This window comes from Bos indicus x Bos taurus, chromosome 27, assembly GCF_003369695.1.
Source record: "Bos indicus x Bos taurus breed Angus x Brahman F1 hybrid chromosome 27, Bos_hybrid_MaternalHap_v2.0, whole genome shotgun sequence".
NCBI lineage: Eukaryota > Metazoa > Chordata > Mammalia > Artiodactyla > Bovidae > Bos > Bos indicus x Bos taurus.
The window spans coordinates 5,993,036-6,019,403 of NC_040102.1; the positions used below are offsets into that span (position 1 = coordinate 5,993,036).

The window sequence follows — 26,368 nt, forward strand, 5'->3', positions numbered from 1 at the left end:
ATCATAATCTGCCTGATTGTGTGTTTGTTGTTATGGTTGTTGTGGTCTAGTCGCTAAGTTATGAACTCATGGATCATAGACCCCCAGGTTTTTTTGTCCATGGGGTTCTCTAGGCAAGAATACTGGAGTGGGTTGCCATTTCCTTCTCCAGGGGAACTTTCCAGACCAGGGATTGAATCCATCTCTTGCACTGCAGGTGGATTCTTCACCACTCGGCCGCCTGGGAGGGCTGATTGTGTGTTACAGGTTTCTTTTGCAGGCTCCCCCTCCTACACAGGGTCATTTTTGCTGGTATGAAATCTATCTGTAGGTCCACTGTGACTTTAGGATTGCTGCATCCTTAGTGTGATAATCTTGTGTTGACTGAGAAGTAAGTCCCCAAAGACTTCCCTTCTTCCTTCACAACACCGAGGGTGTGTCATACAGACAGCATGTGTGGAGCAGAGTGGTTGATCTATGGAGAAAGAATTTCTCAGAACCTTCCATGAAATCACTTCGCTAGGATAAATTATTTAGAAGTATGCCCTGGTATTGCTCAACATACTTTAGTATTTCTCAAGAGTCTTCATCTTTGTTCTTGTTTTAGTGTTTATTTTTTTCATTGAGTTTCTTGAGCACATCAAGCCTGGGGCTCCGCTGAATGTTAACAGTGATTACAATCCTACTGGTTTCCTTCATGGAGTTGGCTCATGTTGAACGATTAATTATGAAAGAACTAGGGGTTGCTTATCCTCTGCTCATGACCTCTAGGGGCTTCAGAGTTGGGAACTGTTGGTGAAAACACCCATATTGTATTTAGAGGGAGTTCTGCTAAGTTACCTGAGGTCGGGCCAGTGACTAAAGGCTTTGCCACAGAGATAATGCATATGTGGATCCATGTCCACAGGTGATTCCTGTCTGGACCGGGGAGTGTGATGCCTGAAGGAGCCTCCATATTGATTACAGACAGTTACTTTAGTGAGTGTGAACTTGGTGAGTTTAAATGCCAACGCTATGGCTGCTGTTCCTCTCACATTCCTCATGTGTGGAATGTGGAAGGAACAGCGTGTCACCTCAGGTGAGAAAGTCTACTGAGGGCCTTCCTGCTTTTCTCTCTGGTGCTGGGTTCCCTCGTGTCGTCTAAGGGAAGAGCTGTGACTAAAGCACTTCCCACAGAGCTGACACTCATAGGGTTGCTCACCCGTGTGTGTTCTCTCATGCCTTCTCAGGTTTACATATTGACTGAAGGCATTCCCACACCGCTGACATGTATAGGGTTTCTCTCCTGTGTGGGTCCTTTTGTGCCGAGTCAGTTCAGAACTCTGACTGAAGGCCTTCCCACACACAAGACACACATGAGGTTTCTCTCCAGTGTGGATTCTCTTGTGCTGACTAAGGCCAGAGTTTTGGCTAAATGTTTTCCCACACTGATGACATTCATACTGCTTTTCTTTGGGGTGGATTTTCTCGTGTTTTCTAAGGTAAGAGATTTGATTAAAATTTTTCTCACACAGACGACATTTGTAGGGCTTCTCTCCTGTGTGAGTTTTCTCATGTTGTTTCAGGTAGGACCTTTGACTAAACAGTTTGCCACACACATGACATTTAAATGGTTTCTCTCCAGTGTGGACCCGATTGTGGTTTCTAAGGTCAGAACTTTGAAAAAAGCCACTTCCACAGAGACCACATTTGTATGGTTTCTCTCCAGTGTGAATCATCTTGTGTTGTCTGAGGCTAAAGCAATTGCTAAATACTTTCCTACACAGAGGACATTCACACAACTTGCCTCTACTGTGAATGTGACCCTGTGCATTAAGGGATGACCCTTGACTAAGTGATTTTCCACACTGTTTGCTGACATTACGTTTCCTTCTTAAGTGAATTGATGAATGTTGAGGGGAATATCTAGAAGGAACTTCATCTCTCAAATCCGTGCATCCAGCAGGATCCCCTTGCGGGTGAGAAACCTGTTTGGGGAAAGGAGATATGAGGCTGTTACTGGTTTGCCCATGTCCAGGCAGACACTTATTTGTCTACATGTTCACCCTAGAACATCAGCTCATAATAGTCTCCAGTTAAAATGTCTCCAGTGTTAGTTGTGAACACGTGTTGTGTTATTCCCCTGCAAGCACGAACATTCTCTTTTATAGTTTCCCAATCCAAGATATCAGATTAATTTTGAAGATTTCAGTGTGTTCTATAGACTAGGAGATGAAAAATGTTTGTGCAACTTATCTTTTTCTCCCTTACATTATGGTTTTGAGCTCATGTTAACTTCTTAACCAATTTCAGAGTATCCAAAAATTTGCTCAGGAAGAGCTCAGTCTCAACTTACAGGCAATTGAGCTCAATTACCGACTTATCTCACTGCAGGTCTTTCATTTGGATGACTGGGGTTCCCACCCATGAAACTCACCATTGCCATGGTAGGGGATGTGTGCTTCCTGTAGACACTTCGCATGAACATCATTTCTTGTTGTCTAAGGGGTCTTTCACTGCCTAAAGAAATGTGAAAAGTATAGATTTTAGAGTGGCAATAGGGAAATAAAATGTAGACAAACACAAAGGTCCATGTGATTATATTTCAAAAATTGGTACTCGGAGAAACTGTGTATATAACAAAGAAATACTCAATGTAGTAGAAAAAATTTAAAAGTTATATCTATTAGAAAAAAGCCCAGGCTTAAAATATAAAAACATAATGTGGTGAAGAGATACTGGGTCAGAAAATGGTAGACAAAACTTTAAGTGGCAGGATCAGGACAGGAATCACTATGCGAAAGTTGAAGTGTGGTATAGTCCACAAGCACCTTTTTCCCTAAAGGAGAGAAAATATCAGGAATATGAATTGGGGCCCAGAATGATAACAACGGGAGGAATATGCCCCAGTGTCCTCACTTCCACTTTGGAATATATCCCTGCCTTCATCAGACTTTCATCTGGTGTCTCCAAGGACTTAACATACCAGCTGAAACTGTTTTGCCCTGAAGCCCAGGCCCCTGACGCTCACCTGGACTCTGACCTTGGAGGCCTCCTGCTGCTGCAGTCCACAGCTCTTTTCCTTGTTCCAGCTGGGAAATCACCTCTGATTTGCTGATCTGATTGCCTGTTTGATTAAAAAAAAGAAAGGTGTGGGTTTTGAGTCTGACTAATCAGTCTTTGCTGTGCTCAAAACATGGGTAAGGTACTGGGGAAAATAAAAGAGACAACTGAAGGTCAGTGCAGGTAACAACATCCTGAACAGGCAGAACAGTGAAGGTCCTTCATCAGACCAGGAGGAAACCCAGAGCAGCAGCAAGAACAGTGAAGCTGTCTAGGGACTGATGCCCATGCACCAGTTCAGAGAGAGGCCACAGAATCCTCATTCTTTTCCAAATGGGAAAGATTACAAGACTCTACAGTGGGCTGAATATTTCTGTCAAACAGGATCCAGTAGTGATTCACCTTACAGGAAGAATCGCAATTATGTCATATACAGGACTCTGCTCTCAGCCTTCATGGAGTGATTGGAACAGAATAATTAGTTTAAAATATTTGATCCTTTTATTTATGCATTAAAATGTCCATTGAATCCCCAGTCCTGTTCTGAACGTTGAGACTAAGTACCAATAAAGATATGAAACCTGGCCAAGGTGACCTTTCAGTGTGGTAATGAAACGTGCCATGAAAAGGAATGTCTTCCTTTAAGTAATTATGAGGACTATCAGAGAATCAGGAAGCAGCTGAGTGGGACACAGGGAAGCTGTTCTAAATGCTTGTTCAGTGAGTGAATGAACAGAATGGACACAGGTGCAGGCACATCCCTGTTGACAGACTCACCTACAGAGACCAGGTGGGAGACAGTTTCCAGCATCACATTTCTAAACAGGTTTTTCTGGGACTTGTCTAGCAGGCTCCACTCTTCCTGGGTGAAGTCGACGGCTACATCTTCAAATGTCACTGATTCCTAAAACATCAGCGATATTCTGGTTTAGACAGAACAACCCTACCGCTGTCCAGAGTGGGCGGATGAGCTGAGGAAGGATGGGGACTGGGTGCAGCTTCAGGAGGAAGCATCACTACTCACCAGGGGCTCCATCCTTAAGCTCAGTCACCGGGAGCCTTTCTCAGGATCTCACTCACAGCTGATCAAGCACTAGGCAGGCCAACCTGAGGATGGAGAAGAAGCCATGAGAAATTACTCCTGTGCTTCCAGACCCACCTGAATTCAAACCCCCAATTTTCACCTGGGTGGAGCCCCAGCCCAGCACTTGGAAACCAGTGGTGCATCCAGGGAATACTGTGCAGCTTCTCTCTCAGATCCCATGTAAGGAGCTAGAGCTGTGGTAGCTAACACACAAAGTCAAAGATCATAGAGTCTACAAATAAGAATGTGCTAAGCGTTGACTTTGTGTTCATCAGCCGTGGCACCCAGAATCGCTCAGTGTCCTCCCTGATTCCCACCATCGGGGATCCTGACTCTCGCCAGAGAGGATGGTGGTTTATTGCTGTAGGTAAACACTCTGGAAGCCCCCAGATCATCTCCTGCCTTATGCGTCCACAGTGCTTCTCCAACAGCCCTGGCAGACCTCAGGAAACACACTGCCTTCCAGTTCTCCCTCAGCCTTGAGGTTAGTTCTGTCCTCTATGGATGTGGATATCAATTACCCTAGGACCTCTTTTAGGATGGAGTTAGACTGAGGACTTCTTCCATTTGGAGGAACCATAGCACCCACCCTGCCAGCCCCGTCCTTAACGTCCCCGCACCAGGAAGCAGCAGGAGTCCAGGAGTCACAGTGTTACTGTCAGACTGTCTCAATCCTCCTGCTTGAGGATGGTCAGAAATATGAAGGTTTAGAAGGAAATTGCTTTACTCACCAATTTACAATGGATACCCAGAGGTTCCAAAATCTTTAATATATGACAGGGTTACACTAGAGGAAGGAGCAGCTGTCATTTAATTTTGCTCAGTCTGTGTCTTGTGTTACCCTAAACACCTTTAGGATAACAAAGATCACCCAGATTTTACCTGTAATACAGCCTCTAACATTAACAATCAGAAGCAGCTCCTTGTTATGTGCCTCTTTATGATTATTGCCCAGTCTGGGGGAAACCTCTCTGTATATCCAGTCGATCCCCTCATCACATCTCATCTATCTTGAAACAGAAACCTTCCTGAATATATTTGCTCTCCGGTTTCTGCTCTCCAGTTCTCCTTTCACCAGCAAAGTGAAAACCTAAGTGTCACATCCTATCAGAAATGAAGTCCTGGATCCATGCCTCTGCTCACTGTGGAGAGGAATCAAGTGCCCAGGACAATGAACAAACCCAAAAATCCACTCAAGAAAAAGTGATTGGATTAGTGATCGGATTATCTGAATCTGGGGAAACCCAAGTTGGGAGGGATTGTCCAGGAAAACCAATCAAGACTGGGCATAGATTGCCTTTGGTTTAGACTTCAATTTCTGTGTGAAGTGAAATGATCTTTTTTATTCTTAAACTTCTTCTTCTATTGATAATAGGAATATGTAAATTCCTATGATATCCAGGGAAACCCCAGGCATATGCGAAAGGGCATTCCTACTATAGAAAGAAGACAGAACCTCAGCAACCCTGACGATGTCCCTCTTAGAGGTCATAGGAATCAAAGGAGGTTAATATTAAATTTTTGGAAGAATTAAAATAAATATTTGAAAATATTTATTTTATCTTGAGATAATTATTTTGACACAAAAATCCATCTCAAGACACATAAGAAATAAAACGAAGACAATCACTTGATGAAATCCATAAAAGAAACTTCAGCGAGGCAGAAAATGAAGTATTTAAAAACAAATTCGTAAAAGCATAGTTGTAGATCAAAGGTCAGCAGAACCTTTCAAGATGAAGGGCATGCTCTGTATCTGTATTGTGTGAACAGAAAGGGCCACACACAGAATACCTGAAATCTGGCTGGCACTACCAAGGATGTGAAGTTTAGCTGTTTAACTGCATTAATTTAACTGCATTACTGTACTGGAGATCACAAAATCTTAGTTTAGGTATATAAAATAGATTCAAGACAAGAATGTTGGAGTTGAAAAAAATCATGAACAGTCAAAGTTTGGAAATGAGAGTGGCAAGGAAAATGTTGACACAGTATGATTCAGAGACCATAATAGAAACAGATAAGACTTACAACATTTAAGGGAATGAAGCACTCCTATCTCAGTTTGGAGGACTCACCAAAACTCCAAATTGGAGGAGCCCGTGAAGCCAAGTGGATTCTGAGGACTCCACAGCAAGCAGCTGATTTCTCTTTCTTCAAGGTCCCAAACAGTCCAGCTTCTTCTCTGAACAAATGGATCCCTCTGTCTGACTTTCTTTTATACCTGAATAGCAGTTTATAACACAATCTGGGCTACGATCCACCCTATCGGATCTTGAGCTTAATAGGGTTGCAGTCTGTGAGCCACACCCTGTTCAATTTGATTGGATTTTCTAAACTAATTTGAAGTTATAACCCACACCCAGTGTTGAAAAGCAAAGATGTAATGACATTGAGAAGATCCATCATTTCCTTCTTCATCCATAAATACTTCTGATGGATGTATTACTGTATTGGAGATCACAATATGGTTCTGTACTGAGAACCATTCAATGTCTTCAAGTAACAGGGCATCAGACACCCTGGGATTCTGGGGAAATGAAGCTGGGACTCTCTGGGAGAAACATGGAATTAAAAACAAAATGCAAGATGAAGAACTATGAACATTTGAAATATAAATGATTGAGTGACAACAGAAGATCTATTGCTGGTCAGCTGAGCGTGACTCTTAAAGCACTGGCTACACAGTACTTTCAGGAACATGTTAAGAATCTATTAACTGTGCAAAGAAAGTGAGAAGACAGTTTTACATTCCAATATTAATCAGTGGGGAAATGAACACAAATGTTCCTACATAGTGAACTATTGTAAATTATTTCACCTCCATGCATCGTGTACAGTTGATTTAAATATTTGAGTGGAAATCTTACAGGTGTGGTGATGGCTCTTTAAGCTTAAAATTCCTGGTTCCCAAATGGAAAAAAATTAACCAGAGGACACAGTGAGTATTTCATTGTTTCTGAGGACATTTTGCTTATACCTCATACAATGCCTAGTGATCTTATTGTCTCATGCATTTCAGTTCCATCTTCCATATTCATTAAAGAGTAGTTTGCCTTAAACTAGTATATTAAGTTAAATCCACTATACTTCAATTTTGAAAAAAGAGTATTTTGAACTTTCATCATTATCATTCAATCTCCATGGAATCATCCTTTTCCATTAAATTCATCAGATTATGTGTAAACTATTTCCTAAATGAAACAGATCATTTTGGATATAGGCACTTTCCACCACAAGATTTAAAGACCTCCTGTAAGGTCATTCATTACTTATGGCATCTCCTACATAGCAGGGAAGGAATTACATTCATCTCAGCTCAGGAATTTATTTGTTTTTTTTCCTATTCTCTCCTGGCACATCAGAATATATGTTATTATTTAAAACATGTGCACTCTCTTTTCATCTAGTGTTTAAAAATATAGTTGATGTACAATATTTTATTTGCTTCAGATGTAGAACATTGATACAGTATTTTATAGATTATGCTCCACTAAAGTTATTGTAAAATATGGTCTGTATTCCTCGTGTTTTGCAATATGTTGTTGCTGTTGTTGAGTTGCTAAGTCATGTCCAACTCTTTGAGACCCTATAGACTGCAGCATGCAGACTCCTCTGTCCTCCACTATCTTCCAAAATTTGCTCAAATTCATGTCCATTGAGTCAGTGATGCTATCTAACCATCTCACCCTCTGTTGTCCCCTTCTCCTGCTCTCAATCTTTTCCTCAATTGCAAAAGCATCAGGGTCTTTTTCAGTGAGTCAGCTTTTTGCATTGGTGGCCAAAGTACTGGAGCTTCAGCTTCAGTCCTTCCAAAGAATATTCAGTTTTGAGCTCCTGTATATTTGACTGGTTTGATCTCCTTGCTGTCCAAGGGACTCTCAAGAGTCTTCTCTAGCCCCACAATTCAAAAGCCTAATTTACTCAGCACTCAGCCTTCTTTAAGGTCCATCTCTCACACCCACAATATATACTAGTAGCTTATTTATTTTATACATGTAGGTTTGTTCTTCTTAATTCCCAACCCCTATCTTTCCCCCCTCACCTCCCCCTTCTAAATGGCAACCACTAGTTTGTATTCTGTGTCTGTCTTTTTCTGTTTGATTTTGTTTATTTGTATTTGTTTGGAAAAGGTCAGTTTTCATTCCAATCCCAAAGAAAGGCAATGCCAAAGAATGCTCAAACTACTGCACAATTGCACTCATCTCACACACTAGTAAAGTAATGCTCAAAATTCTCCAAGCCAGGCTTCAGCAATACGTGAACCGTGAGCTTCCTGATGTTCAAGCTGGTTTTAGAAAAGGCAGAGGAACCAGAGATCAAATTGCCAATATCCACTGGATCATGGAAAAAGCAAGAGAGTTCCAGAAAAACATCTATTTCTGCTTTATTGACTGCCAAAGCCTTTGACTGTGTGGATCACAAAAACTGTGGAAAATTCTGAAAGAGATGGGACTACCAGACCATCTGACCTGCCTCTTGAGAAATCTGTATGCAGGTTAGGAAGCAACAGTTAGAACTGGACATGGAACAACAGACTGGTTCCAAATAGGAAAAGGAGTACGTCAAGGCTGTATATTGTCACCCTGCTTATTTAACTTACATGCAGAGCACATCATGAGAAACGCTGGGCTGGAAGAAGCACAAGCTGGAATCAAGATTGTCGGGAGAAATATCAATAACCTCAGATATGCAGATGACACCACCCTTATGGCAGAAAGTGAAGAGGAACTCAAAATCCTTTTGGTGAAAGTGAAAGTGGAGAGTGAAAAAGTTGGCTTAATGCTCAGAAAACGAAGATCATGGCATCCGGTCCCATCACTTCATGGGAAATAGATGGGGAAACAGTGGAAACAGTGTCAGACTTTATTTTTCTGGGCTCCAAAATCACTACAGGTTCGTCTAGTCAAGGCTATGGTTTTTCCTGTAGTCATGTATGGATGTGAGAGTTGGACTATGAAGAAGGCTGAGAGCCGAAGAATTGATGCTTTTGAACTGTGGTGTTGGAAAAGACTCTTGAGAGTCCCTTGGACTGCAAGGAGATCCAACCAGTCCATTCTGAAGGAGATCAGCCCTGGGATTTCTTTGGAAGGAATGATGCTAAAGCTGAAACTCCAGTACTTTGGTCACCTCATGTGAAGAGTTGACTCATTGGAAAAGACTCTGATGCTGGGAGGGATTGAGGGCAAGAGGAGAAGGGGACGACAGAGGATGAGAAGGCTGGATGGGATCACTGACTCAATGGACGTGAGTCTGAGTGAACTCCGGGAGTTGGTGATGGACAGGGAGGCCTGGCATGCTGAGATTCATGGGGTCACAAAGAGTCGGACACGACTGAGCGACTGAACTGGACTGAACTCAACAGAGATTCACACATATACGTGATAACACATAATATTTGTATTTCTCTGTTTGAATTATTTCACTTGGCATAATATACAATGCAATATTACTCAGTCATAAAAATGAAAGCAATTTACCATTTGCAAAAACAAGGATGGACCAGGAGGGTATTTTCTGTTCATCTGTGGATGGACACTTACGTGCTTCCATATCTGGGCTGTTGTAAATCATACTAGTGTGAAATGAGAGGTGCATTTATCTATTTGAATTTGTGTTTTCCTTTCCTCAGATTTTACCCAGGAAAGGAATTTTGGATCATAAAGTAGTTCTGTTTTCAGGAACCTCTGTACTGTTCTCCACAATGGCTACACCAATTTGCATTCCCATCAACAGTGTAGGAGGGTTCCCTTCTCTCCATATTCTAGCCAACACCTGCTAGCCATAGAATTCTGATGATAACCGGGACAGGTGTGAGGTGAAATCTCATTGTGGATAGGACTTCCATTTCTTTGATTAGCATTGTTGAGCTTCTTTTCATGTGCCTGTGGCATATTTCTTCTTTGTAAAAATGTCTGTTCAGACCTCTGCTCAATTATTTATTACTTTTTTTTGGATATTGAGTTGTATGAGTTGCAAACCAACCATACACACTTTAAACTGCTCCTTCTCTCTGAACCCTCCTCTTGGCATTTAAATATATTATGACATCACCCAACCTGAAATTTGAAACGAAACAAAAAAAGATGAGCAAACAATTTGGATTCCTTTTATTTCTAATGGTTTCCCTCTCATACCCTTTTTAATCCAGGTTGAGGGTAGAGCTTATTAGCATTTTTCCCCATCTCGAACAATCTTGTGTTTTGTCCCCATTAATTCATAGACGTGATTCTTGCCAGCAAAGCTCACATCCGATCAAAATTCAAGTCTCATGAGATGTCATCAGTCTTCATGTTATTTCTATCCTGAGCAGAAGTTGATTCCTTCTATTGTGAGCCTGATTTTCCCTGGAATCTTATCACTTTCATCACAGTTTTGGATACCAGAGGGCAGAGGAAATGGAGCTTCATGTGCTGGGTATTTATTAGGAAGTGATCTCAAGATAAACATATAGGGAAAAGATGAGGAAGAAATCCATGCAATCAGAAACCTGGCTTCACCTCAGCCATCAGTAAGCACTGTCCAAGCACACATGCAAGCTCAGCCAGGGTGGATGGCAGGAATGCAGCCACCTGAAAGAGGAAAGTGAAAAAGTTGGCATAAAGCTCAACATTCAGAAAACTAAGATCATGGCATCTGGCAATTAGATGGGGAAACAGTGGCAGACTTTACTTTTTGGGGCTCCAAAATCACTGCAGATGGTGACTGCAGCCATGAAATTAAGATGTTTACTCCTTGGCAGAAAAGTTGTGACCAACCTAGACAGCATATTAAAAAGCAGAGACATTACTTTGCCAACAAAGGTCCAACTAGTCAAGGCTATGGTTTATCCGGTAGTCATGTATGGATGTGAGAATTGGACTATAAAGAAAGCTGAGTGCCGAAGAGTTGATGCTTTTGAACTGTGGTGCTGGAGAAGACTCTTGAGAATCCTTTGGACTGCAAGGAGATCCAACCAGTCCATCCAGAGGAAATCAGTCCTGGTGTTCATTGGAAGGACTGATGTTGAAGCTGAAACTCCAATACTTTGGGCACCTGATGTGAATGCACTGACTCATTAGAAAAGACTCCGATGCTGGGAAAGATTGAGAGCAGGAGGAGAAGGGGATGACAGAGGATGAGATGGTTGGATGGCATCACAGACTCAATGGGTTATTAAACTCAATGAGTTTGGGTAAACTCCAGGAATTGGTGATGGACAGGGAGGCCTGGCGTGGTGCGGTCCATGGGGTTGCAAAGAATTGGACATGACTGAGCGACTGATATGAACTGAACTGAGGGGGAGTGACACTGGGAGCTGACAGTCAGTACCGAGTGGTGCTGCTGGGCAGGTGTGGATCAGGACCCTGCCTCCCAGAAGGCAGCCACCCTGCCAGCCAGCTGTCCTCACTCTGGAGAGCTGGTGGTGTCCTGTGGGGGACCTGGACCAGGTCTCTCTGTGCCCAGAAACCCCTCCATATAAGGCTGGCAACGGGGTTAAGTGCCCTGTGTCCTCGTGTGTAAGTGGATTCCTTTCTCTTCCTGCTCCTAGGCTGTGCCCCCAGAATGTATTTCCCTGTTAAATCTAGAGCTCTGCTGCCCCTGAGAACTGATGTCATGACCCTGCCACTCACTCCATAAAAACCTGTCTCTCATCTCCCATCACTGTAGGTTTATTATCATCATTAATATAATGAGTACATCTCCCTCCCCATGTTCATTGTTGCCTTAATTGTTATTGTTGTTAATCTTCTTTATTTCCATTATTGTATATTATAGTACATTGTTATTCAGTCAGTTCAGTTGCTTATTTGTGTCAGACTGTTTGGGACTCCATAGACTGCAGTACACCAGGCCTTCCTGTCCATCACCAACTTGCTAAAACTCATGTCCATTAAGTTGGTGATGCCATCCAACCATCTCATCTTCTGTCATCCCCTCTCCTCCTGCCTTCAGTCTTTTCCAGCATCAGGGTCTTTTCCAAGGAGTCAATTCTTTGCCATTGGGTGGCCAAAGTCTTGGAGCTTCAGCTTCAGCATCAGTTCTTCCAATGAATATTCAGGACTGATTTCCTTTCAGATTTATGGGTTTGATCTCCCTGCTGTCCGAGGGACTTTCAAGAGTCTTCTCCAACACCACAGTTGAAAAGCATCAATTCTTTGGCACTCAGCATTGTTTATGATCCAACACTCATATCCATACATGACTATTGGAAAACCCATAACTTTGATTAGACAGACCTTTGTTGGTAAAGTAATGTCTCTGCCTTTTAATATGCTGTCTAGGTTTGTCATAGCTAGGACATTGTGGTTGTTGATACAGAACATTGAGGTGAGATGCTCTTTGGAAAAGTGTTTCCAGCTATACCACAAGGTATCATTTTCTCCTGAGGAGCTTCCTGAAATATTCCAATTCTTGATTCTACCAGGTGTGAAATAGATAACTAATAGTGATGTAATGCACAAGCATAGGGAATATGGCCAATATTTTATAATTATTTTATATGGAGTATGATCCATTAAAAATATTGAAGTACTAAGTGCTGCACCTGAAAGGTTTATAATCCTGTAAATTAACTGTACTTCAACTAAAAAAATCAATAAAAAATAAAAGCCAGTTTTTAAAACATAAAAAACACAAAAAAGAATGAACTTTTAGAAGCCAGATTTTATCTCCTACCAAATTCATATGTTCAGCTATTCGGCTGTATATTGTCACCCTGTTTATTTAACTCCTATGCAGAGTACATTATGAGAAACGCTGGGCTGGAAGAAACACAAGCTGGAATCAAGATTGCCGGGAGAAATATCAATAACCTCAGATATGCAGATGACACCACCCTTATGGCAGAAAGTGAAGAGGAACTAAAAAGCCTCTTGATGAAGGTGAAAGTGGAGAGTGAAAAAGTTGGCTCAACATTCAGAAAACGAAGATCATGGCATCCGGTCCCATCACTTCATGGGAAATAGATGGGGAAACAGTGGACACAGTGTCAGACTTTATTTTTCTGGGCTCCAAAATCACTACAGATGGTGACTGCAGCTATGAAATGAAAAGATGCTTACTCCTTGGAAGGAAAGTTATGACCAACGTAGATAGCATATTCAAAAGCAGAGACGTTACTTTGCCAACAAAGGTTCATCTAGTCAAGGCTATGGTTTTTCCTGTGGTCATGTATGGATGTGAGAGTTGAACTGTGAAGAAGGCTGAGTGCCGAAGAATTGATGCTTTTGAACTGTGGTGCTGGAGAAGACTCTTGAGAGTCCCTTGGACTGCAAGGAGATCCAAACCAGTCCATTCTGAAGGAGATCCGCCCTGGGATTTCTTTGGAAGGAATGATGCTAAAGCTGAAACTCCAGTACTTTGGCCACCTCATGCGAAGAGTTGACTCACTGGAAAAGACTCTGATGCTGGGAGGGATTGGGGGCAAGAGGGGAAGGGGACGACAGAGGATGAGATGGCTGGATGGCATCACTGACTCGATGGACGTGAGTCTAAGTGAACTCCGGGAGTTGGTGATGGACAGGGAGGCCTGGCGTGCTGCGATTCATGGGGTCGCAAAGAGTCGGACACGACTGAGAGACTAATCTGATCTGATCTGATCACATTGAAGAGACCAGAATGGAGGATGTTCCTTGTGGTCCTGTGGTTAAGACATTGCCTTCCAAGGCAGGGAGTGCAGTTTCCATTCTTGGTTGTGGTAACATGTTGCAAAATGTGGCCCCCGAATTAAAAATAAATCAATAAAACTTGAAGAGACCCTAATGTGGCTGTCTATGGAAACTGCTTGTGAGCCCATGGACTATAGCCTCTCAGGCTTTCGGTCCATGGAATTTCCCAGGCAAGAACACTGGAGTGGGTTGCCATTTCTCTCATGTCTATGGAGAGGGGGCAGATAAAGCAGTGTTTAGGTTAAAGTCATACCCTCATCTCAGCAGACTGGTGCCTTTAGAAGAAAAGCAAGAGACCCCAAAGTTTAAGGACGGGCAGGCCACTGGAGGACACTGGTCACACTCTAAAAACAGAGGCCTCAGGAGAAAACAGAGCAACTACACTTGATCTGGAAACTTCATGCCTCCAGGACTGAACCTCTGCCTGCAGTTGGAGATCTTTATTTAGATAGAAACTGGAGTGTGGACCTCCGGAGGTGCGGTTTCACACCAAACCCCTCAGAGCATGTTTTCCATTTCTATAACCCAGTAACTCTGGAGGCAGAGACCAAGCCTTGGGCTCAGATCTGGGGACTCCCAGGACCAGACCTGGGGTTCAAGGACTGAAGAAGTGCTCTAAAAGAATAAATGTCACTAGAACTCCTACCGTCAAATATCTATGATTTGTCCAACTTCTTTCTCATACCTTTCATTTCAGGTGTTCTTTTTCATACATCTTGAGTTGACTTCTACTTTCAAATACTTGGGATGAATGTGGATGATTCCCAATAAGTTTTCATCTTTCTAAATATATTATAGTTTCACCATTAAAAAAACTATCTTTGGGGAATTCCTTGGCAGTCCAGTGGTTACATGTCAGACATGCACAGCTGTGCATCAGGGCACCCAGGATATCTCACTTTCTTGTGCATTTTGTCACCTGTGAAATCTGAGACCCACTTCCGAGCTGAAAGAGACATGAGCTGGGAGTTGGGCTTCGAACATGGGGAACACCTGCTCTATGAATGCAGTGCTGTAGTGCCTGACCGACATGCGGGCCCTGGGCAGCTCATGCTGTTTCAGCAGCATGGACCATCTGTCCCTACCATATCTGTGTGCTGTGTGCTATGCAAGCTCACATCACCTGAGCCCTCCTTCATTCTGGAGAGGTGATCTGGCCCTGGAAGGACCTGGTTGCTAGTTTCCACAGATATAAGCAGGAAGATGCCCATGAGTTTCTGATACTCACCCTGGACATCATGCAGCAAGTGTGTCTGAGTGCCTATGAGCTGTTAGACCATGCCTCTGAGGACAGCACCCTCATCTGTCAGATCTTTGGAGGGTCCTGGAGATCTCAGATCCAGTGTCTCCACTGCCTTGGTGTCTCAGACACTTTTGACCCATGTCTGGACATCCACTGGATATCATGGCAACTCAGAGTATGAACCAAGCTTTGAGAGAGCTAGTGAAGCCCAAGAAGCTAGATGGTGGCAATGCCTATCATTGTTAGCATATGTCTCCAGGTGCGGGCCACCAAGAGGTTGACTCTGCACCACGCCCCTGCAAGGTCCTTATCCTCGTGCTAAAGCGGCTCTCAGGTTTCACAGGTGACAAAATGCACAAGCAAGTGAGATATCCTGGATGCCTTGATGTTCTACTGTACATATCTGAGCAGAAAGTAGGACACCTGGATTATGTGCTCTATGCCGTGCTGGTCCACTCCGGGAAGAGCTGTCACCAAGGACATTACTTTTGTTGCATAAGAGCTGGAAATGGCCAGTGGTACAAGATGGACGATGCTAAGGTCACCCCCTGTGCCATGCATCTACCCAGAGTGCCTATGTCCTCTTTACATCCAGAAGAATGAACTGGAAGCAGGTAATGGGGGTAGCGCCAGGAGGTCCCTGGGGGTTGACCCCGCAGGTGTGGATGCAGCCCATGGCGAGCCTGCAGGAGATGCCAGTCCTGGAGCTCCTGGGTCGGAGGAGCCCCTGGAGGAAACTGATGTTCAAGAAATCAGCTTAAAAACCATATGATTATCTCAATAGATGCAGAGAAAGCCTTTGACAAAATTCAACATCCACTTATGATAAAAACCCTCCAGAAAGCAGGCATAGAAGGAACATACCTCAACATAATAAAAGCTATATATGACAAACCACAGCAAACATTATCCTTAATGGTGAAAAATTGAAAGCATTTCCCCTAAAGTCAGGAACAAGATAAGGGTGCCCACTCTCACCACTACTATTCAACATAGTTTTGAAAGTTTTGGCCACAGCAATCAGAGCAGAAAAAGAAATAAAAGGAATCCAGATTGGAAAAGAAGAAGTAAAACTCTCACTGTTTGCAGATGACATGATCCTCTACATAGAAAACCCTAAAGACTCCACCAGAAAATTACTAGAGCTAATCAATGAGTATAGTAAAGTTGCAGGATATAAAATCAACACACAGAAATCCCTTGCATTCCTATACAATAACAATGAGAAAACAGAAAGAGAAATTAAGGAAACAATTCCATTCACCATTGCAACGAAAAGAATAAAATACTTAGGAATATATCTACCTAAAGAAACAAAAGACCTATATATAGAGAACTATAAAACACTGGTGAAAGAAATCAAAGGGGACACATACAGATGGAGAAATATACTGTGTTCATGGATTTGAAGACTCAATATAGTGAAAATGAGCATACTACCCAAAGCAATCCATAGATTCAGTGCAATCCCTATCAAGCTACCAAGGCTATTTTTCAGAGAACTATAACAAACAATTTCACAATTTGTATGGAAATACAAAAAACCTCAAATAGTCAAAGCAATCTTGAGAAAGAAGAATGGAACTGGAGGAATCAACCTGCCTGACTTCAGTCTCTACTACAAAGCCACAGTCATCAAGACAGTATGGTACTGGCACAAAGACAGAAATATAGGTCAATGGAACAAAATAGAAAGCCCAGAGATAAATTCATTCACATATGGACACCTTATTTTTGACAAAGGAGGCAAGAATATACAATGGAGAAAAGACAATCTCTTTAACAAGTGGTGCTGGGAAAACTGGTCAACCACTTGTAAAAGAATGAAACTAGAACACTTTCTAACATCATATGCAAAAATAAACTCAAAATGGATTAAAGATCTAAACGTAAGACCAGAAATTATAAAACTCTTGGAGGAAAACATAGGCAAAACACTCTCCGACATAAACCACAGCAGGATCCTCTATGACCCACCTCCCAGAATATCGGAAATAAAAGCAAAAATAAACAAATGGGACCTAATTAAAATTAAAAGCTTCTGTACAAAAAGGAAACTATAAGCAAGGTGAAAAGACAGCCTTCAGAATGGGAGAAAATAATAGCAAATGAAGCAACGGATAAAGAATTAATCTTAAAAATATACAAGCAACTCCTGCAGCTCAATTCCAGAAAAATAAACAACCCAATCAAAAAGTGGGTCAAAGAACTAAACAGACATTTCTACAAAGAAGACATACAGATGGCTAACAAACACATGAAAAAATGCTCAACATCACTTATTATCAGAGAAATGCAAATCAAAACCACAATGAGGTACCATTTCACGTCAGTCAGAATGGCTGTGATCCACAAGTCTACAAGCAATAAACGCTGGAGAGGGTGTGGGTGTGGAGAAAAGGGAACCCTCTTACACTGTTGGTGGGAATGCAAACTAGTACAGCCACTATGGAGAATAGTGTGGAGATTCCTTAAAAAACTGGAATAGAACTCCCATATGACCCAGCAATCCCACTGCTGGGCATACACACTGAGGAAACCAGAATTTAAAGAGACACTTGTACCCCAATGTTCATCGCAGCACTGTTTACAATAGCCAGGACATGGCAGCAACCTAGATGTCCATCAGCAGGTGAATGGATAAGAAAGCTGTGGTACATATACACAATGGAATGTAACTCAGCCATTAAAAAGAATACATTTGAATCAGTTCTAATGAGGTGGATGAAACTGGAGCCTATTATACAGAGTAAAGTAAGCCAGAAAGAAAAACACCAATACAGTATACTAACGCATATATACAGAATTTAGAAAGATGGTAACAATAACCCTGTATGAGAGACAGCAAAAAAGCCACGGATGTATAGAACAGTCTTTTGGACTCTGTGGGAGAGGGCGAGGGTGGGATGATATGGGAGAATGGCATTGAAACATGTAAATTATCATATGTGAAATGAATCGCCAGTTCGATGCATGATACAGGGTGCTCGGGGCTGATGCACTGGGATGACCCAGAGGGATGGGATGGGGAGGGAGGTAGGAGGGAGGTTCAGGATGGGGAACACTACACCCATGGTGGATTCATGTCAATGTATGGCAAAACCAATACAATATTGTAAAGTAAAAAAAAATTAATTAATTAATTAATTAAAAAAAAAGAGAGAAAGAAATAATCTTAGGGGAGTGGAAGCGCCTCCAAGAACACCGTCGACCTCGGCTTGAGTTCCACCTCCGAAAGGTCTAGTCAGCCCCACCTCCCGCGGCAGTCCTGATCCACCTGTCAAAATATGGAGATGGGAGGAAAATGAAACTTCCTGAACAGGAAAACTACCGGCTCAACAATTCAACCAGGGATCCCCCACCTCAGGGGCCAATAAACGTTGGCAGTGACCCTTGTTTCCAAGGGGGAGGCCAAAGGAAGAAAAGTAGCAAGAAGAAGCAGAGGCCTCTGGATGCACTGCAGTAAGTGCTGCTGTACATGTCTGCATGCACACTCACATAGACACACACACACACACTCACATAGGCACACACTCACAGACTCAAATATACACACACACTCACATAGACACACACACACATAAACACACACAATCACATACTCACATAGACACACACACTCAGACTCACATAGACACACATACACTCACATAGACACACACTCACAGACACACACTCACACACTCACATAGACACACACACTCAGACACACACACACTCACATACACACACACACACTCACATACATACACACACTCACACACACACACTCACAGACACACACACTCATACACTCACATAGACACCACACATTCACACACTCATTCACTTACAGACACACAGAGTCATGTATAGGAACTAGTTGGTGTTCTGGGTGTGAATAGTGGAAGGACTGTGTGTCTGGACCGTTCACGGGACACAGAATTCAGCTTGAACTTTCCCTCCTGAGATTTGGGGTGGGAGATCAACTGTGAAGTTGTTGGAGGGTGGTATTGATGACTAATTTATTTTCCTTTCCTCACTGGGTTGGGCTTTCTTTTCATATTAACATGACCACTTGTAGTAATTTTACTGTTAAATGTATGTCTGTATGCTCTGTGCCTTCGTCATCTGATTGGTTTCCCATTTGCTTGAGAGGAAATACTAATACCTATTTCATTTGTGGCATGTCTTTCTTACAGTGTGTGCAGACCGGGGGCCCTCCAGACACCAAGGTCACATCTGTCCGAGGCCGTGTTCTCTCATGGACTCTGCCCTGTCAGCACTGCGTTGGGGACATCACTGGGTCCCCCGCCTACCATCCTGCACTCTGCCCAGGACCTTCTGTCCCTGCCCAGCTCACAGAAGCAGGCCTCCTTGGCCTCAGCCCTGCCCTCACGTTGCAGGTTCAAGCCCCGCATCCTGATGTGCCCGCCAAGCCATGCCCCCACCCTGCCCCCCCAAAACTGAACCAGGACTCCAGACTCTGCATCCTGGCTGCAGACGAGGGGGTTTGCCTAGGTCCCCATTCAGGATACAGGGTCCCTTAACAGGCAGAGACCCCCAGCAACTTCCAGACCCACAGAAAAGCACTCAGCAGCTCCACTGGGAGGCTGACCAGACTGTCTGTCTCCACTCAGCACAGACGGCTGTGGACAGAGAGACATCTGCTCAGGTGACCAGCCCTGACCTCGGCCTCCCCACAGGAGGACTGCTCTGACCACTGCCTGTTCCCCATCCAGCTATTCCAGGCTGGCACCTAGAATGGTCTTTACCAGACTGACCGACGGATGGTGGAGCTCCAGGTTCAGAAGAATGTCCTTCCTCCAGCCTCTGGAGATGCCACCCTTTTCTGTCAAAGCCCTCGTACCCTCAGTGACCCTGGAGGGCATGCCCCCTGGGTCCCGTGGCCTTTCCTCTTTGATGACTCTGTGCTCCGGTTCTCCTTTGAGCAAAGTGACTGGAGTGAGAAGCTCACATAAAAACTGAGACGTGGTTTTCTGCCCCAAATGACTGAGGAGGGGTGAGCACAGGGCATTCACCACTCCCTGTGTGTGAGTGGAAGAAACCCGGAGCGACATGGGAGGCAGACACGCCACACAGCCTCTTCTAACTGTGGACATTCCAGGAGAAAATAACATGGAACTTATAAAACTGGCATAGGAAAGCTTTTTAACTTTTAAAAATTTTATCATGAGGTAATCTGAGTAAACTAATTGAACAGGAATTTAATTGGAAATAAAGAGCTTTGAAATTAGTCTGAATTTGGGGAAACTCTGGTTAAAGGACTGAGCTATGGGCTCTGTGTCTTTTAAGAGTTGCCCTGTCCTGAAACAAGAGTTTTGTTTTATAAAAATGATTGTAATATCTAGAGAACTATATGTAACTTTGTTCTGTATTTTCCAAGTGTCCTGTAAATGTGTTATCATACTTTCATCATTTAAAAAATTAAAAAAGAAGGGAAAAAGTTTTGTTTTATAGAAGATGAGTGTTTTGTCTCTGTGGAGGTGTTTTATAGAAACCACTACATTTCGTTATTCAATAGCACTGTGTTTTAAAATGTCTTTCAATGTTACTAAATCCACAAAATATGATATACCGTGCAGGTATTTTGATTTCTAAGTTGTCACCAGTTGACTTTATGTTTTATTTATTAAGTTTATATTACTGACATGTTCATATGCTTGGTCGTGTCCAACTGTTTTGCAACCCTATGGACTGTAGCCCAACATGATCCTCTGTCCATGAAAAATTTCCAGGCAAGAATACTGGAGTGCGTTGCCACTTCCTCCTCCAGGGGATCTTCCTGACCCAGGGAACAAACCCGCATCTCTTGTGTCTCCTGTATTGGCAGGAGGATTCTTTACCACTTCGCCACTTGGGAAGCCCATATTCCTGATTGTAGGGTAAGGGAGTTAGAGAAGGCGAGGTTTGGAAAAAGAAGACCAGCACTTTACAGGAACAGATCACCTTTAATGAGGCGAGAAGGGGCAGCAGTCAGATTAATGAGCTGCTGCACTAACCCAAGAAAAGAGTAAGCATATATAGGTATATATGTGGAAATCTACTGTCTTAAGGGGGCCATTCTTCTCCAAGGTTGTTTGGAGTAGTTATCTCTTAAATGGCTGGGGCAAGGAAGTCTAGAGATCGCCCAGAGGATGGGGCCAGCTGGGAGCTGGGCGTAATCAACCTTAATGTCGATTTTTTTTCTTCCTGTGAGAGAGTTCTTTGTTTTGCATAGAATGGTGGGGAGGACCTGAAGGGGAGTTTTAACTCCAGGCTATTTTGAGCCGTGGAACTTTCCTTCACTGATATAACCTGTGGCTTAATAGAAATGCAGTCCTTTGGGTATCCAGGACTCAACTCTAAGAAAATGAGATTCCACAAAGTGGATGGACCCAGGAAATTGCATTTCTAGCGAAACTCTTAGGGATGCTGAACATGGTCCCCAGACCTCCCTCCAGCGAGCACTAAGGTAAAAGGCAAGCACAGAACCGCCAGTCCCTGAGACCCACTGAGTACATCTTAACACAGGACTTCTTGTTCCTAGGGAGGCCACCATCACTTCTCAGATAGATTACAGCTTGCACTGAGCTAACCAAGCAAAGACTGGAGGGGAGAAGGGGGTCGGTTCTGAGCAAGGTGGCATCTGAACAACACCCAGCCTTCATTCAGTAACACCAACTGCTTTGAGCAGCTATTCTGCTCTCCTGGGTGGGCTGGGGGCCTTCTACGATGGACCCTGTGCTGGGAACCACAGTTCATGATATAAGCACATCGTCATGCACTGCAAGTACATGTACACACTGGAGTGGAAACCTTCGGATGTGCAGATGGCCCATTCAGCTTAAAATTTCTGGTTCCCAAGCAGAAATAATTAAACCAGGGGACACAGTGTTTCACTGTATCTGGACACTTTTCTTATTCTTTCCCATAAAAGGCCTGGAAATCTTATGACAGCAAGCATTTCAGTTTCATCTCCCATGCTCAGTAAAGAGCTTATCTCCTGAGACTAAGATAAATCAACATACTACTTCAGTTTTTTTAAAAAAGATTATTTGAAACCTTCACCATTACCACACAATCTCCACAGACTCATCCTGTTCTCTTACTTTCATCAGATTATGTGTAAACTATGTCACAAGTGAAATAATTAACTTTGGATGCAGGCACTTTCCACCCCAAGATTTAAAGGACTCCTATAGAGTCATATACAGAAGAACTGTACAAAAAAGATCTTCATGACCAAGATAATCATGATGGTGTGATCACTCACCTAGAGCCAGACATCCTGGAATGTGAAGTCAAGTGGGCCTTAGAAAGCATCACTACAAACCTAATGGAGGTGATAAAATTCCAGTTGAGCTATTTCAAATCCTGAAAGATGCTGTGAAAGTGCTGCACTCAATATGCCAGCACATTTGGAAAACTCAGCAGTGGCCACAGGACTGGAAAAGGTCAGTTTTCATTCCAATCCCAAAGTAAGGCAATGCCAAAGAATGCTCAAACTACCACACAATTGCACTCATCTCACATGCTAGTAAAGTAATGCTCAAAATTATCCAAGCCAGGTTTCAGCAATACGTGAACCGTGTACTTCCAGATATTCAAGCTGGTTTTAGAAAAGGCAGAGGAACCAGATATCAAATTGCCAACATCCGCTGGATCATCGAAAAAGCAAGAGAGTTCTAGAAAAACATCTATTTCTGCTTTATTGACTATGCCAAAGCCTTTGTGTGGATCACAATAAACTGTGGAAAATTCTGAAAGAGATGGGAATACCAGACCACCTGACCTGCCTCTTGAGAAACCTGTATGCAGGTCAGGAAGCAATGGTTAGAACTGGACATGGAACAACAGACTGGTTCCAAATAGGAAAAGGAGCACACAAAGCTGTATATTGTCACCCTGCTTGTTTAACTTATATAATGAGAAACACTGGGCTGGAGGAAGCATAAGCTGGAATGAAGATTGCTGGGAGAAATATCAATAACCTCAGATATGCAGATGACACCACCCTTAAGGCAGAAAGTGAAGAGGAACTAAAAAGCCTCTTGATGAAAGTGAAAGTGGAGAGTGAAAAAGTTGGCTCAACATTTAGAAAATGAAGATCATGGCATCTGGTCCCATCACTTCATGGGAAATAGATGGGGAAACAGTGGAAACAGTGTCAGACTTTATTTTTTTGGGCTCCAAAATCACTGCAGATGGTGGCTGCAGCCATTAAATTAAAAGACGCTTACTCCTTGGAAGAAAAGTTATGACCAACCTAGATAGCATATTCAAAAGCAGAGACATTATTTTGCAAACAAAGGTCCGTCTAGTCAAGGCTATGGTTTTTCCAGTGGTCATGTATGGATGTGAGAGTTGGACTATGAAGAAAGCTGAGTGCCAAAGAATTGATGCTTTTGAACTGTGGTGTTGGAGAAGACTCTTGAGAGTCCCTTGGACTGCAAGGAGATCCAACCAGTCCATTCTGAAGGAGATCAGCCCTGGGATTTCTTTGGAAGGAATGATGCTAAAGCTGAAACTCCAGTACTTTGGCCACTTCATGCGAAGAGTTGACTCATTGGAAAAGACTCTGATGCTGGGAGGGATTGGGGGCAGGAGGAGAAGGGGACGACAGAGGGTGAGATGGCTGGATGGCATCACTGACTCGATGGACATGAGTCTGAGTGAACTCCGGGAGTGGGTGATGGACAGGGAGGCCTGGTGTTCTGCGATTCATGGGGTAGCAAAGAGTTGGACACGACTGAGTGACTGAACTGAACTGAACTGTAGAGTCATTATTTATACCATCTCCCACATAACAGGAACAGAACTGTCTTTCATTTCAGCTCAAGAATTTATTTCTACACTTGTGTTCTTTTCCTATTCTTTCCTGCCAGGTCAGAATGTATGTTATGATTTACATTGAATTCACTTTTTATTTTTTAAACATGGTTGATTTACAATATTATAGTAGTTTCAGGTGTACAACATAGTGATTTAATTATTTAAAACATTGCTGCTGCTGGCAAGTCGCTTCAGTTGTGTCCAACTCTGTGCGACCCCAGAGACAGCAGCCCACCGGGCTCTCCCATCCCTGGGATTCTCCAGGCAAGAACACTGGAGTGGGTTGCCATTTCCTTCTCCAATTTAAAACATTATACTCCACTTAAAGTTATAATAAAATATTCCCTGTGTGGTACAATTTATCTTTGTAGCTAAATTAAAAAATTTTTATACATAGTAGTTAGTACTCCTTGATCTCATGTTTTCAGTTTGCCCCTCCCCTCTTCCCTTTGGTAAGCCCTGCTTTATTCTCTGTGAGTCTATTTGTTTTCTTATTTCATTTTTTTTTTTTTTAGGTTTCACATATAAGTGATAGCATACAGTATTTGTCTTTTTGTGTCTGACTTATTTCTCTAATCATAAGACCCTGCAAGTCTGTCCATATTGTTGCAAATGGCAAAATTTCTTTTTTACAGCAAAGTGATATTCCATTGTGCATATACATCATTTGTTATTTACTCTGTTGATGGAGATGTAGGTAGCTTGCATATCTTGACTTTTGTAAACAAAGTACTTATGGACATTGGGGTGCACGTATCTTTTCAAAATAGCATTTTTGTTTTCTTGAGCTGCACACCCAGGAGTGGGGTTGTTGGATCATACAGTAGTTCTATTTTTCACTTTTAGGACCCTCAATACTCTTTTTCATAGTGGCTGCACCAATTTGCATTCCCACCAACAGTGTGCTGCTGCTGCTGCTGCTGCTAAGTCGCTTCAGTCGTGTCCAACTCTGTGTGACCCCATAGACGGCAGCCCACCAGGCTCCCCCATCCCTGGGATTCTCCAGGCAAGAACACTGGAGTGGGTTGCCATTTCCTTCTCCAATGCATGAAACTGAAAAGTGAAAGGGAAGTTACTCAGTCGTGTCTGACTCTCAGCGAGCCCATGGACTGCAGCCCACCAGGCTCCTCCATCCATGGGATTTTCCCGGCAAGAGTACTGGAGTGGGGTGTCATTGCCTTTTCCAAACAGTGTGTTAGGGTTCCCTTTTCTCCATATGCTGGACAACCTTTTCAAGTTGTAGAACTTTTTGTGAGGGCATTGAGACAGGTGCAAGGTCACAGCTCATTGTGGATTTGATTTGCATTTCTCTGATGATTAGAGGTGTTGAGTATCTTTTTATGTGGCCATGTGTATTTCCTCTTTATTAAAATGTCTATTCAGATCTGCCCATTTAAAAAAATATTCATTTATTTATTTATTTTTGACTGTGCCGGGTCTTGGTTGCTGCCCAGGCTTTTCTCTAGTTGTGGCGAATGGGGGCTACTCTTGTCATGGTGCCACCACTTCTCATCCCGATGGCTTCTCTTGTTGCAGAGCACAGGCTCTAGGTGCTCGGGTTTTGGTATCTGCAGCTCCTGGGCTCTAAGGGATAGGCTCAGTAGTCGCGGTGTACAGGCTTAGTTGCTCCATGGCATGTGGGAATTCCCTGACCAGAGACTGAATCCCAGGGTTGCCTCCAGGGAAAATGACTCACCTCCAGCCCGGGCGGGACTCAGCTTCCTGCCAACATCAATGCTGGGACGCAGCTCTAAGAAACTCGTGGGCTCCAACTGCCTAAGGCTGCGAACCTCAGGCCCTGTTGCTTCTCCTACAGCATCTCACCCCTTCTCCCTGTGACCGGCTGCCAACGGCCAGCGGGAGAGGGGCTTCCCACACCCTGACCCAGGATACCGCGTTTCTGGTGGTCTGTCTAATCTCTGAACGCAGTTCTGTCCAGAGAGGGAGGCGATCCCGCCCGGAGCAGCCCCAGCTCTCGGCCCTTGTTCCCGGGGACCAGTCCCTGCGGAGCCACCACGAGGGGAGGCTTGGATCTCCTCTTGTTCAACAGAAACGCGCCCCACGACCACATCCCTGGAGGCTGGAGCAGAACAGACCCAGCGAGACCTCCCTGACGGCAGAACCGCGGTCCAGACAAGTCTGTGGCCTTCAGACCTGACCTCTGGGAATCCATCAAGTCCCTCGGTGGTCTGAAATTCGTGTCTTCGAGGTCCTGAACTACAAGAGGCGAGGAAGAGATTTTGGCAAGTTGGAAAACGGAGACTCGAACAGTCAGAGCGCTGGCTTTGAGCTACTGAGAAGGTCCTGCGCCGGAAGGTGCCGGCGGCCCTGGAGCCCGCCCTGCCGTGCGCGCCACGAGGCGGCGCCGGAGAAGGGACCCGGCGGTCCACGTTCCGGGCGTCAGGCGGAACCGGACTCCTTTTGAACGCGAGTCTGCAAAGAGCCCGGACAAACGGACTGTTAACGGAGAGACGCAGGTGCTCACTGACACGGCGGAGTGAGCGCCAGGCGGAACTTGAGATCTGCGGTCCTCCTTTGAAAAGTGCGAGAGGCGAG

General features: G+C 43.6%; 2 pseudogenes; one reads left to right on the top strand and one right to left on the bottom strand.

The window, feature by feature from the left end:
• Window positions 1–1,067: 1,067 nt before the first annotated feature.
• Window positions 1,068–4,057, bottom strand: LOC113884789 (annotated as a pseudogene).
• A 1,520-nt stretch (window positions 4,058–5,577) lies between these two features.
• LOC113884790 lies at window positions 5,578–25,970 on the top strand (annotated as a pseudogene).
• Window positions 25,971–26,368: the final 398 nt, after the last annotated feature.